Genomic DNA, 15,524 nt, shown 5'->3' with positions numbered 1-15,524 from the left:
AACAATTGCATAAGTGTGTGTAAAAATTGAGTGACAACTACCAGCAGTGTGCTAAAAGAAAATGTGGATTGTGAAGTTCGAAATTAAAAAGGACTCTGGTTATTTGATTTCAAGCTAATCCTAACAATACTTACTTATATTCATATAACTAAGAACGCGGTGGTCGAGCTAGCCAGATAAAACTTTTTTTATAAAAGAAGGTATGGTGTTTCTTCAATGCAAAATTTACTTAAAAATTCACTTTTTCATCAAGAAAGAACTATAAAACAAAGTAAATGTAAAGATAGAAATATATATTTTCAAAACATAAAGTTATTCAATAAAAAAAAATGTATAAAAATTAATAAAACCAAGTAGAACGTATAAAAAGTTACTTATATTAAATTCTCAATATTTAATAATAATTAATTAATTATTATTATTGATTAATATTTAAATTGTCAATATTAATATGTATGTTCAAAATAACTTAATAATACTAACTAAAACGTATTAAAAGTCACTTTAACATTGCAGCATATTGTTTTTATTATGTGCCCAAAAAGTAGCATGGACTTTTCCTTTTGCATTCACTGTTGATTTTAGTGAGTGACCAGCGAAAGCAAACGATCGTGATCGCACATCGTTAGTGTCTGTGTGAAAATACGAACTCGAATTGCACAATGTGCAACTTTTGGCCGGTTCTGTTGAAAAGTGTAAAAAAGCTCAACATACATATATACATACATAAAGCTACCCTCAATTACTCAGCCAGATCGCTCGCTTGCGATCTTGGTTTATGAGTTAATTAGTATGTTGCTTATGTCCGGGCGATAATGCACGCGGCCAAATGAAAAAACTTATGTACGCAAAAGTGCTTAGTAAAAAAAGGTAACAAAAAAAACCTTATAATAAACAAAAAAAGGCAGGTGATACCAAAAGTATAAAGCAAAGCTTTATACCTTTAGTGCAAACCGATGTGTTTAAAATTGAAAGAAAAAATTTGCCGACAAAAAGTAAAAAAAAAAAAACATGTGCTCAGAAAATTCTGAAGGCAAGTAGGAATTAAAGCGAATAAAAAAGTTAAAACATACGAAAAATTAAGAGAGGTGGCCTTTCGGAGGCAAATGTCAAAAGAAATAGGAAATTGAATAAAAGAATCAAAAGCGAATGAAATTAATAAACCAGTATGGGTGAAAAAAAACTTACCCGAAGAAGAGAAAACATTTTTTTACGGAATTGAATAAAAAATTTATAAACCTAAAACGAATCGAAGGGATTCAAAGCGAAAAATTAAAATTAGGAGAAAACTAAAGCAGCAAAAAAAGTTGAAATGCCCTTATGCCCCTAGACCCCTGTTGATATACCTTTTTCTTCGTTTTTGTGACCCTAGGCTGAGCAGATATTGCTAAGTTTCTTTTCTTTCTTTCATAAAAATATTAAGACATAAGCCATATACATATATATGTACCATAACAAAAAAGAATTCCAAAAAGTTGATGTTGATGTTGTTGTGGTTGTTGATGGCCTCTGCAATCGCGGTCGCAAGGGAGATGTTGTGCGCTTGATACCATAAAGGTGACATCACCAGTGATCGTGAGTTATGCTTATAAAAAAACAATCCTCGAACTCAGAAGTTGTAGTTGTCGTTACTGTTGGCGTTGCGCCGCCAAAAGGAAGAAGCTGTATCTCTTGCTGGAAGATTTTGGTGTTGCCGTTGTTGTTGTGATGTCAATATATCGCCGGTACGAATGTAGTTGTTGTTGTTGACGCGTTCTATTCCCGCCAATAAAAAAAATGTTGCCAAAATGGTGTATCGAAGATGCTGTTGTTGGGTGTTTCTCCGTCGGATAAGAGGCCAAAAGGGTAGTGTTGTTGTAGTTGTTGTTGTGGTGACAATATATTGCCGATACCAAAATGTGTGGCCGCAGGGGGAGTTGTTGTTGCCAGTAGGAAAGTTGACGTACTTGTTGTTGGCGTTGCGGCGCTCCTGACCAAATAAGGGAATAACGATTCGTTGCTGGTGAAAGCAAATGGTGTGCCGTTGAAAAGAAAAGTGCGTTGCGTTGTTGTGGATGCTGTGTGCCGTCGGAACGCTGTGCCCAATGGCTCCTTGCGCTGGCGAGGTTGCCTGGAATACCAATGGTGGGAATTAGTTAAAAGTACACATTTTAGATCAAAATGCTTAGGGAATTTGGGGCTTTTGTGTGTGCATCCTGCAGATGCATATACACACATCTGCGTATATATACATCTTCATTAATGCAGTTTTCTATTTGGCTTGCTTGGGCAATTCGCTAGGTGGGAGCAAATTGCCTGCATGCACGCCAAGTAGCAGATGACTTCGATTTACCTCTATCCTTGGGTTCCCGGGCAGGTTTTCTGATCCTCGTCTGGCACTTGTAAGGGTACGCGCGTTAACTTGCGACGCGCACAACAAAAAAACCAACGCAAATACTTTTTTTTTTCGATTTAACTCCGCGCACTTTACTTTTTTTTCGATTCAACTCCGCGCACTTTACTTGCACTTAGGCACCTCTTTTTCTCTTTAGCTCGATTTAAAATCCGCGCACTTCACTTTCCTTTGTCACTTGCACTGGGCACTGATAGAGTAAAAATTTGTCCGTTGCCTAACCTAGTGCCCTTTTATAAGCTACCGCCGTGGTCAGGAACGTTACCCAGAAACGGAAAATTCCTACCTATACATGCTAACTTTCTTTTCGGCTTTCCCGTATTTTCGTTTATTATAAGTCCACGCAATCATACACTCACATATTCACACATAAACGCTCATATAAACTAACATTACCATACTTAACAAAACAACACAAACACATAGATACCTAGTATTCGTGCCTTGGGCGCTGACACGGATACATTCACACGCTAATACATTCGTACACCCCTACGCTTACACAAACTAACACCTGCAGATACATTTAGTTCGTGTGTTGACTGTGATGTTGTAAAGCTGTTGGCAACATAGTAGTACGGCCAACAACATGATGCCAACGCGCCGTGTTGCTTCCTCTGTAACAATGCGGCAGACACTTAACATAAAAAACATGTTGACGTACATTTAGCCCAGTGTGGTGAAAGGCTGTCGTTACAGGCTCGCAACCGCCGATGGTGCCTGCACTATGGAGCGTGTGCGTAAAAAGAATTCGAACACAGCCTACAAGCTTTTATTTCCCGTCCAACCTGTGGCCTCGACCAACGACTCAATGCCGGGTTAAGCGTCACTGCCATTGCCTAACATCATTCCCTACTGGTTGACACCACTACTCAGTCTACTTAATCATATATCACAGATACTACTCTCCATATCCAATAGTAAATAAAATATCACAGATAAAAAAATTAAATAACGTAAAATATCACAGTTAACAGAAAAATTATGAAAAAAAAATTTATAAAATAAAATATCACATATGGCAAAAAAAAAATTTATTAAAAAATATCACAGATCATATAGTCAAGTAGGTAAAAAAATGTAAAATAAATAAGTAAATCAAATAAATAAATTAAATAAATGCAAAAATAATCAAATAAATAAAAAGTCAAGAAATATAAAATAATTCAATAAAATAATTACATACGTCAATGAGTTAATAAATAAAATAACTCATTAAATAAATAAATAGACTACGTCAATTAATAAATAAGTAACATATAACAAAAGGACTAGAACTACAGAAAAAAAACATTACACTATTTTGAAAAAATATCTTTAGCGTGGTATACACCGATCTTTTTCCCATTGCTATCGCCAAGCTCATACATAGAATTCCCGATAGATTTTAGGACTATACATTTTATCTGTTTGGGAGCTAGCTTGGCGTTGTAGTTATCGATTAGGGAACTCTGCTTAAAGTTTCGGCGATATATCACTTGTCCGATTTTAAACGTAACATCTCTTCTCCTGGTGTCATATACTTTTTTACTTCTTTCATGGGCCAACTTCAGCTCAGTCAGAATATGGTTCCTAATCATTTGCATTCTATCGCTTGTTGCCTCTACCTCACAATCAACATCCTCTACCGCCGCCAGCTTTCGGTATAGCTCATATGATGCAGCATGCTGTATCATAGGCATACCGAAAGTGGCAAAATATGGCGACATGTTGATTGCAGCATGTGTAACGCTGCGGAGAACGAATGCTGCATCACTGATGCATTTGTTCCAATTCTTTTGGTTATCTTTAATGAAAGATCTGACGATCTGTAGGACGGACCTATTCACTCTCTCCGCCGCGTTACCCTGTGGCGAATAGAATGCTGTTTTTATGTGCTTAGTACCGTACCTATCAAGAAAACTATTGAACATTTCTGAAATAAACTGTTTCCGTTGTAAGAATGGATATATTCGGGCAAGCCAAAAATGTGAAAAATATCTTTTTCCAAATACTTTATGACTTCCGCTGAAGTGGCCCTCCGCATTGGTTTCAAAAACACGAATTTCGAAAAGTGGTCTAAACACACAAAAACAAATACATTACCATCACTAGAACGTGGTGAACAGACGTTGGAAAGGTCGCCCTGTGAGCTTTTGCTTTCCCATCATGGGTTGTTTAAACACGTTTTGAGTTTTATTAACTTTACAAATTTCGCAATCTTTTACATGGGCGCATATGTTGGTGACCATTCCTGGCCAATAATATTTTTGACGTAGTCGGTACAGTGTCTTGTGGATGCCACCATGACCAGCGGACGGTGAGCTATGAGACGACTTTACCAGCCCCGGTCGCAACTCCGGCGGAACCCAGAGCTTCCAGATCTGGTCCGCTAGAAGGTCGTCCCCCCTGTCGAATTGCGTCCGTTTATAGACGTAACCGTCCGATATGCATAAGTCTGGTAACTTGTCCTTGTTCTCGGTCATCGTCTTTTTCAACTCCGTGTACTCCTCCGACTCGAAGCACGGTGACTCGAGACACACGTCGATGGTTCTGTCGTTCGTCTGTATTTCGTCCATGTGCATTCGTGAGAGTGTGTCGGGAACCACGTTTTCCGCACCTTTTCGTTGGATATCAAAATCATAACCCTGGAGTTTCAAACTCCACCTTGCCAACCTCCCAGAAAGATCTTTCTGATTCATGAGCCATTTGAGGCTGGCATGATCAGTTATGTTGGTGAACGGGGTCCCCTTCACGTAAGGTCGGAATCCCTTGACACTCACAATGGCGGCGTAGCACTCAAGTTCCGTAATGCTGTTATTTTTCTGCGCCTTATTTAATTTTGCCGAAACGTAGGCAATCGGTCTTTCGTTCTGGTCATCGTCCAGTTGAAACAAAACCCCTCCCACTCCGTCAGTTGATGCATCACATTGAATATATAAAGAACGATTGAAGTCAGGATGTGTGAGCACCGGTGCAGCAACCAAACTCTGCTTTAAAATTTCAAATGATTTCTTTGCTTCGTCCGTCATTGCGAACTTTTTGATTTTGTCTTTCTTGAGGCAGTCGTGCGGCGGAGCCGCAATAGTCGCGTAGTCCTGTATAAAACGTCGGTACCAGCCCGACATTCCCAGGAATCGTCGTAGTTGCTTCGGGGTTTTCGGAACTGGAATGTCCCTTTTTTTTAATGTCCCTCACAGCCACCACTTTATTGGCATCTGTCCTTATACAACCATCCCCGACTACGTATCCTAAATATCGTACCTCCTGAAAACAAAACTTGCTCTTTTCTACATTAATTGTCAACTTTGCCTCTCGAAGACACCGAGCGAACTTTTCCAACAGACACATTTGGGACATAAAATCTTCAGAACACACCAGCAAATCATCCAAATAAACAAAAACACATTCACGTAAAGCGGCCGGAATGACCTTGTCCATAAGACGACACATTCGTTGTGCTGCATTGCACAAACCGAAAGGCATAACCGTGAATTGGTATAGAGGTCGGCCAGGGACAGAGAAGGCAATCTTTTCACGTGATTTCCTCTCGAGGGGAATCTGCCAGAAAGCATCCTTCAAGTCGATTGCGGAAATATATCGTGTATATATAATTTGTTATTGCGCTTAAATTAATTATTGTTTTTGAGACAAAAGTTTAGGATTTCTTGAAATCTTTTCTTTGGAACTTTTGTTGTTTCCTGTAGTCTGTCTCATTTGTTCATTATAATATTGGTTGCAAGCATTGTCGGTATATTTGTAAACAGGGAATGGACATAAAATGAGTCTAACACTTCGTCATCGGTCAAACATATATTAGTTAGTCTTGATGAAGCTGGTGAATACTTTTTTATATACATATGTATGTAATAGATATAGGCTGAAAATGACCAAAATTTGCTTTAGTGCAAGTCAAAGGACTCCACTATTCAAGCCCTACGTTTCGCTAATATCCTTAGCTTCCTCAGGGGCAGACTGCATTTATTAAAATAATTGTATTACACACAACAACGTTGAACATGAAAATAGAAAAATATAAATCTTAAATCTGTAAATTTGTTTGTGTAAATATCACATTAAGATGGAAAATTTAAAATTTATTTGTATAAAAATGTAATTAGAGTTTGCATTATGCACACTTATCACAAATAAATAAATTAAATTTATATATGCTTGTCATATAGGACTTTGATACATAAGCAGAAAAACACAATTATCATAAACATAATAAATAAGCGGATGAAATACCATCAGTGTCCTAAGCGATGGGATGCAAGATCGTAAGCCAGGCCCGTCAAGAGGGGGGTGGGGGGATTCCCCCGGTCCTGGAGTTTCTCAGGCGACCGCGATTTAAAGGTACTAAGACATTTTTTTAAATTCAGGAAAGTCTTTAGTTGTTCCATGTGCAAATTTTAAGCCGAATTTCAAAAGCAACGAATATTGATGACTTTTTGCCTGGGCCTGCGAACAGTGAGGAAACATTAAAAACATGAAACAAAAATATATGTTTACATTATCCGAAATCGTAAAGTTTTCGTGGTGATACTAATGAAGGTTCATCTTCCATCAATGCCACAAACTCTGTATCAAAGTCCAGATTATTTAAAATACTTCTATATCGGTACCGTGAATAATGAGTTTTTGCGTTCTGAAGAAGTCAACGAAATAATTCGTCGAGGTCATCAAAAGTGTCCTGTTATTTTTCCACGTGATTGTCATGACGAGGCATTTCCTACCTCGTTGTTAAACAGAATCTTGCCAAATGGAGAGAAAGTGGGGCATGACTGGTTAGAGTGGAGTGCCAGTAGCAATGCTTTTTATTGCCTACCATGTCGTCTGTTAAACATCAATACTTTAAATCGACCTAAAATTTGTTCTCCTGGCGGATATTCGAAATTCCAGGTATGGAAGGAGCTATACGATAAACTGCCATCACACGAAAATACTCAAGATCATATTAAATGTTATATTCAATGGCGATCCTTACAAAATCTAATTCAAATGGAGGCTACAATTTATCAACGAACAGCTAATCACTGAAACTCAAATTGGAAAGAAGTTTTATATAGAATTTGGACACAATTTCATTTTTGGGTGAAAGAAGCCTAGCTTTCAAAGGCGAAAGTATATATCTTGGTGAACGAAACAATGGATATTTTTTGGGCATCTAAGATCTCATAAGCCATTATGATCCGATACTTAGAGATCATATGGAGAAAGTTAGGATTTCACAACAGCAGTACAAAAATTTACAAGTTCACTATCTTTCCCCAGACATTCAAAACGAGTTTATAGAAATTTGAGCAAAGCACGTGAGGAAACTATATTAGATCAAGGCAAGAAAGCCAAGTATTTTGCTATTATCGTTGATGCTATGCCTGATACTAGTCACGTTGACTACGTTCATTTTGCGCTTACTCAATTTCAAGAACGGTTTTTGGCTTTCGTGAATTGTAACCAAAAAATTGGTCAGAAAATCGCTGATCTAATTTGCCATACTCTAGGTAAACATGAAATCCTATTAAAAGATTGTCGTACACAAGGGTACGATAACGGCGCCAATATGAAAGAAGCTTACAACGGAGCACTACGTCACATTCTCGACAAAAACTCGAATGCTAATTACTCGCCCTGTGCAACCCACGGTTGCAGAATGTTGTACGGCTGCAATTATGTACTTTCTTCGGAGTTGTACAAAAATGTTTTACTATTCTCAGGAGCACTTCACAACGATTGGACATCCTCAAAAAAATGTACCGCGCTCTCTTCATAGTCTTTCAGACAAAAGCCAAATTTGACTGCGCAAGCATACGTAGATGTTAACGGCATTCTCAAGTACATCAACATTCGAATGTATCTTGCTGTCCTCAATTTGGTTCAAAATACTGACTACCATAAATGAAAGAAACCTGGTCCTCCAAGCTAGAAACGCCACCTTAGATGTTGAGGTCCGTAATCTAGATGCTTTATTAGCTGATTTGAAGTTGATCGGGAACCAGTGGGAAACAATTTTAAACGAATGCAAAACAGTTGCTATTCAATTGAACATCTCGCCAAAGTTTCCGGACATTCGAAAGAGAAAACCCAAAGCTTAGAAAAATTTTGATGTTGCTTTGCCCGGGGAGCGAACCCAGGGCATACGGTGTAGTAGGCGGAGCACGCTACCATCACACCAAAAACTTAGAATGCGAAATAATTCACTTGAAACACATTTACGAAGCAAATTTTGATAAAACTCTGTCACTATTTTAATCGCTAAATCCCGTCTACATTTTCTTTCAAAAACTTTCATAGATCGTATTCATCTCAAGAGCGAGTTTCAGGACTTGCCACGCTTCGTGTTGAATCCGTTTTGGCAAGACAGTAAAATTTCCATCTAGAACTATACGTTATCTGGGTCCCGGGTCATAGGGGGATAGAGGGTAACGAGAAGGCCGATGAGGCCGATGAGGTGGCACGCAGGGGCTCACCGGAGAAGAACGAGGAAATAACCAGTGTCGAAGTAGGCATACCCTTAGCAGTAACCAAGGGGAATATCCAAAGTTTCTAATTGAAGAAAGCACAAACAAAGTGGAATAACTTCACCACCTGTGCAATATCAAAATCCATTTGGCCAAACTATGATGGAAAAGGACGAGAAGTCTTCTGAACAAATCCAGTTTCTAGAAGACCTCAGAGGTTTATCTGTGATAGCAATCCCGAATATTCTTAATTGTATCAACAACTCTGGCTGGTTGTAATACATTGACCGTAACATTCCGTAGGTTGTTAGACGAGTTACATGGCATCAAAACGGCTTTAAATAGCCATTTCACCTACCTACCTAAAATTTTGATATTATTATAAAAAATTTTGCAGCAAAAAAAGCAAGAAAAGCCACTCCAACCTTCTATATTGAATAATTAAAATTTACAATCATCATTAAATTTATCAGAAATATATTAAAATATTACTAAATAACTAGAAAAGATTATTCGAAACAATATGTGGCTGTTAAAAGATAATTTTATTTATACGTTACAATAAAATAATATAAATAGTAAATATTATTAATTTAATTTTCAGCTCTTAGTCCAAAAATCATTTAGTTGATGTGGCAATATTTGCTTATGTAATCCATCAATAATGATTCATGAATGAGACGTCATTAACTCAAATTAATCAAATGTATTAGTGGATTTTTTATAGGGGGCCGTAAATTGTTTAGTCCCGGGCCCGGATTTTCTCTCTACGCATAATATATTTTGGACTTGCAGCCAAAACCCCCTATATCTGAAAAAGCACACAAACAGCGTTAGATTAGTAACAATGAGCTGTTTTAGCTAGGTTTCTGCCGAGTTCAAAAACGGTCCTACTCGTTTTATCTTTGGGACAACAGCCTCCAATTAGAAGCATCAATCTCACATTCCAAAGGTGCTTCGCATTCCTCTTCGGTCTAGATTCTATAGCTTAAGGCGGTGTTATTGTAGATCCAGAATGGACCTTAATGACAGAAAAGTTTGACTTCTATCACTCCAGACGCTGAGAATAACAACGAAGTCATCAGACGATGAAATAGTTGAAACCAGAGAAGTAATACTTAATAAAACAATATACTTCCATTAATTTTGTATGTAATTTAACAGAAGCAAGTGGATCTTGTAACAGTAAGTGGCATTAAGGAAACTGGTCTACATATTGTATTAAAACAGATTATCAAAAATGATTAAGATCGCTAGAGCGAAATAGTGTAGCACACACATTCCCCTACAAGACTATGCTAAAAACTTTCGGTAAAAATTCCATTTTAGTTGATCCCCGAGAGTATGAATGTTTTAACGACAAACTTGTTTTTGTAATTTATTTACAAATCTGCAAAAGAGAGAGTGCAAGCAACCGAGTTCCTGCCAATTCCATTTAGAAGTACATAGGATAGAAAACGGGAAATAAAACACATACTTGTCTTCCATTTTTTAAATTGATTGAATTTTTATTAAAGTTTTGATGAAACAGGAACTGTATAGGTTATTTTTACCATTGTGGATAAAGCAAGTGTGATATATTATCCCTCAACTGCCTGACAAAATGTTGAAGATCGCAACTTTTTAGCGTTTTGGCAGCGTTTGCACACGATGTTTAATATACCTGCGCATACGGTCGCCTATCTTCAGCGGATGATGGAAAGTGATACAGTATGAGAGCACGATAATCATTTTGAAAATCAGGTGATCCATTCTATTTTTAATTTTGACGTCTATGCAGAAGTTGGCAGGCTTGTCTTATCCACAATGAATTTCTAACGAATAGGCAATTAAAATTCTTATGATTTACAGAAACCCTTCAAGAATTACTACAATGCAGGCAGAAGCAGAGTCCTCATTCTTTTGATGACTAAGAGAGCACCTGTAAAGGCTGAATGATTTCTCAGTTCGCATCGCCTGACCGTACAGATATTCCTTGACGCTGCAGGACACTGTTCCTGTGTCCGATGTCAGGTTAATATAGTGTTTATGGCACATATTTATTTATGAGTGATAAAGGTAGTCTGCTTTCTTTTCCACACGCACAATTTTTTTATTAGCCTCTTCGTCAGTGAAATTGTTATTATTGTATGCGGGCTTTCAGTACCACATGCGGCGGTAATATTCTCCCCCATTTTAAGTTTCTTCGCCTAAATGCACAATGTTCAGCAATAGTAAATAATACATATGCAAATAAAATTTTTAGCCTTCATATTTTAATTGTTGCAATTTCTTCGATCAGTTCAAATTAGACTTATATGAATTACTTCAGGCTTGGCTGATCCATTTATTATGGTGCAAAAGAAAGAATTCAATTCACCATTCTGCACAAGGTTTCGCTGATAAATCCCAGCATCATCAGGGGCGACTCTGTATATTTTTAAAAACAAAAGACATATATGAATTATAGATGGGTACAAGCAACATAAACAGAAGGAATAAATGCACTTGATTTTACACGATACTCGCTATAATATTAAACACTTATATGAAAGCTTAAAACTAGTTACATCAGTGGGACTTGTGGTAGTTTTGTCTAAACTAAATTGCTGTTCATTTTCGTATACATAACAAGTATGATGAAGCTACATTAACGGTGTCCTTTTTTTGTTTATCGCCTCCTCCCTTCTTTGTGATATTCTTAGGCTTTCTAATGTGAATCGCGTCATTTCTCTCTTTTCTTTGTCAATAACTTTTGTATTGGTAAAGTGAGATGCGTGGCCATAACATAAAATGTGTTGTGACAAGGCCGTGCTTTGTTTTTGCTTTTTTATTTCTGTTTATCACAGCGTTCGTTGTCGTTGCCCTAGCATTTTATTTCATAAACAACGTTGATTTGCTGTTATTTTTCTATTGGGCTTTTCGTTTTAGTATAAATGCTGGATAATGTTACATTCAATTTGTATGCAAGTGTAATATTTTGTTAATTTATTAAATGTTGATCCAAGTTCTCGCTGAGTTTTGTATGTGTCGCTGTAATATTTTTTTGAAGCATTAGATGTTTTCGGGTTTTGTTGCCTCGTTTTTTGTTCTGCTGTTATTAATTTATCTTTCGTGATCAGTTCGCATATCAATTGCACTGGGTAGTTCTTGCTTTTTAATATGTTGTATATTTTTTGTACGTCAGCTTCGTGGAATTTTCTATGGCTTGTTGTCAGTATTTTACGGATAAGATTTTTCGCTATGTTAATTTTATATTTGCTTGGTTGAGAAGAGAAATAGTTTATCAAGCGTCCAGAGGAGGTGGTCTTAGAGTACCAGTTCAGAATTGTGTTGCTTTTCGTTTCAATGTATTCGGACATCAAGGAAGGAGATACTTTGGTTTTCTTCCATTTCTATTGTAAACTTGAGTTTTGGATGGTGTTTGTTAAGTGTCTCTTGAATCTTGTTCATGTCGCTTCGTTTTGTTATTGCAAAAATGTCGTCTACATATTTGTTGATAAATTTGATGTCAATATTGTAGTGTTGTTTCAGCTCCGAGATGGTGTTGTCAAGTAGTTCGTTCACAACAATGTCCGCAATGGTTGGGGAGAGGGGACTCCCCATTGGCATTCCAAATGTCTGGAAGTATAATTTGTTCTTGCGCTTAAATTAATTGTTGTTTTTGAGACACAAGTTTAGGATTTCTCGAAATCTTTTCTTTGGAACTTTTGTTGTTTCCTGTAGTCTGTCTCATTTGTTCATTATAATCTTGGTGGCAAGCATTGCCGATATATTTGTAAACAGGGAATGGACATAAAATGAGTCTAACACCTTGTTAACGGGCAAACATATATTAGTTAGTCTTTAGATTAAGCTGGTGTATACTTTTTTATATACATATGTATGTAATAGAAATAAGCTGAAAATGACCAAATGATTCCCCCGGTCCCGGAGTTTCTCAGGCCACCGCGATTTAGAGGTACTAACACATTTTTTTTTAAATTCAGGAGAGTCTTTAGTTGTTCCATGTGCAAATTTTAAGCCGAATTTCAAAAGCAACGAATATAGATAATGACTTTTTGCCTGGGCCTTCGAATAGTGAGGAAACATTAAAAACATCAAACAAAAATATATGTTTACATTATCCGAAATCGTAAAGTTTTCGTGGTGATTCTAATGAAGGTTCATCTTCCATCACTGCCACAAACTCTGTATCAAAGTCCGGATTATTTAAAAGACTTCAATATCGGTACCGGGAATAATGAGTTTTTGCGATCTGAAGAAGTCAACGAAATAATTCGTCGAGGTCATCAAAAGTGTCCTGTTATTTTCCACGTGATTGTCATGACGAGGCATTTCCTCCCTCGTTGTTAAACAGAATCTTGCCGAATGGAGAGAAAGTGGGGCATGACTGGTTAGAGTGGAGTGCCAGTAGCCATGCTTTTTATTGCCTACCATGTCGTCTGTTAAGCACCAATACTTTAAATCGACCTAAAATTTGTTGTCCTGGCGGATATTCGAAATTCCAGGTATGGAAGGAGCTATACGATAAACTGCCATCACACGAAAATACTCAAGATCATATTAAATGTTATATTCAATGGCGATCTTTAAAAAATCTAATTCAAATGGAGGCTACAATTGATACACTTATCAACGAACAGCTAATCACTGAAACTCAAATTGGAAAGAAGTTTTATATAGAATTTGGACACAATTTTATTTTTGGGTGAAAGAAGCCTAGCTTTCAAAGGCGAAAGTATATATCTTGATGAACGAAAAAATGGATATTTTTTGGGCATCTAAGATCTCATAAGCCATTATGATCCGATACTTAGAGATCATATGGAGAAAGTTAGGATTTCACAACAGCAGTACAAAAATTTACAAGTTTACTATCTTTCCCCAGACATTCAAAACGAGTTTATAGAAATTTGAGCAAAGCACGTGAGGAAACTATATTAGATCAAGGCAAGAAAGACAAGTGTTTTGCTATTATCGTTGATGCTATGCCTGATACTAGTCACGTTGACTACGTTCATTTTGCGCTTACTCAATTTCAACAACGGTTTTTGGCTTTAGTGAATTGTAACCAAAAAACTGGTCAGAAAATCGCTGATCTAATTTGCCATACTCTAGGTAAACATGAAATCCTATTAAAAGATTGTCGTGCACAAGGGTACGATAACGGCGCCAATATGAAAGAAGCTTACAACGGAGCACTACGTCATATTCTCGACAAAAACTCGAATGCTAATTACTCGCCCTGTGCAACCCACCGTTGCAGAATATTGTACGGCTGCAATTACTTTCTTCGGAGTTGTACAAAAATGTTTTACTATTTTCAGCAGCACTCCACAACGATGGGACATCCTCAAAAAAATGTACCGCGCTCTCTTCATAGTCTTTCAGACAAAAGCCAAATTTGACTGCGCAAGCATACGAAGATGTTACTGGCATTCTCAAGTACATCAACAAGTTCGAATGTATCTTGCTGTCCTCAATTTGGTTCAAAATACTGACTACCATAAAGGAAAGAAACCTGGTCCTCCAAGCTAAAGGCGCCACCATAGATGTTGAGGTCCGTAATCTAGATGCTTTATTAGCTGATTTGAAGTTGATCAGGAACCAATGGGAAACAATTTTAAACGAATGCAAAACAGTTGCTATTCAATTGAACATCTCGCCAAAGTTTCTCGACATTCGAAAGACAAAACCCAAAAAACGCTCTGATGATAATTTAAATGAGATGATTACGGATGATTCAGAGTCTGATTTTAAAAACAATACATACCTGGTGATCATCGATTCGGTAATCACTGGCATTACAGAACGATTTACAGCTATGAGAAATTTGAGAGACGTTTTCCTTTTTGTGGCTATTCGAAGACATGAATGAAACTACAGTTCGGGCGAGTGCAGAAAAATTTGTCGAAAAATACAAGTCGGACATTTCTCAAAGTTTAGAATGCGAAATAATTCACTTGAAACACATTTACGAAGCAAATTTTGATAAAGGTCTGTCGCCATTGTAATTGCTAAATGCCATCTACATTTGCTTTACGTATCTTTTGCACTTTACCTGTCACTGTAGTTCCTTTAGCGGCCTTTCAAGAATAAAAAACTTCCATAGATCGTATTCATCTCAAAAGAGAGTTTCAGGACTTGCCACGCTTCGTGTTGAATCCGTTTTGGCAAGACAGTAAAATTTCTATCTAGAACTATGCGTTATCTGGGTCCCGGGTCATAAGGGGGATAGAGGGTAACGAGAAGGCCGATAAGGTGGCACGCAGGGGCTAATCGGAGATGAACGAGGAAATAATCAGTGTCGAAGTAGGCATACCCTTAGCAGTAGCCAAGGGGAATATCCACAGCTTCTACTTGAAGCACAAACAAAGTGGAATAACTTCACCACCTGTGCAATATCAAAATCCATTTGGCCAAACTATGATGGAAAGAGGACGAGAAGTCTTCTGAACAAATCCAGGGCGAACACACGCAAACTGATAGCAGTCTCCACCGGTCATTGGGCAGTAGGTACGCCTGCGGAAGAGATGGGCATTCCGTATAACGACTACTGCAGAAGCTGCAAAGATCCAAATGCCACGGAGACAATAGCACACTTTATGTGTAAATGCCCGACCCTAGCTTGAGCCGGACTAAGGTTCCTTGAAACCCCGTTTCTAGAAGACCTCAGAGGTTTATCTGTGATAGCAATCCCGAATATTCTT

The sequence above is a fragment of the Eurosta solidaginis genome, chromosome 1 (assembly GCF_040869045.1).
Source record: "Eurosta solidaginis isolate ZX-2024a chromosome 1, ASM4086904v1, whole genome shotgun sequence".
Lineage (NCBI taxonomy): Eukaryota > Metazoa > Arthropoda > Insecta > Diptera > Tephritidae > Eurosta > Eurosta solidaginis.
The sequence above is the reverse complement of the archived record's forward strand: the minus strand, read 5'-3'. Positions refer to the sequence as shown.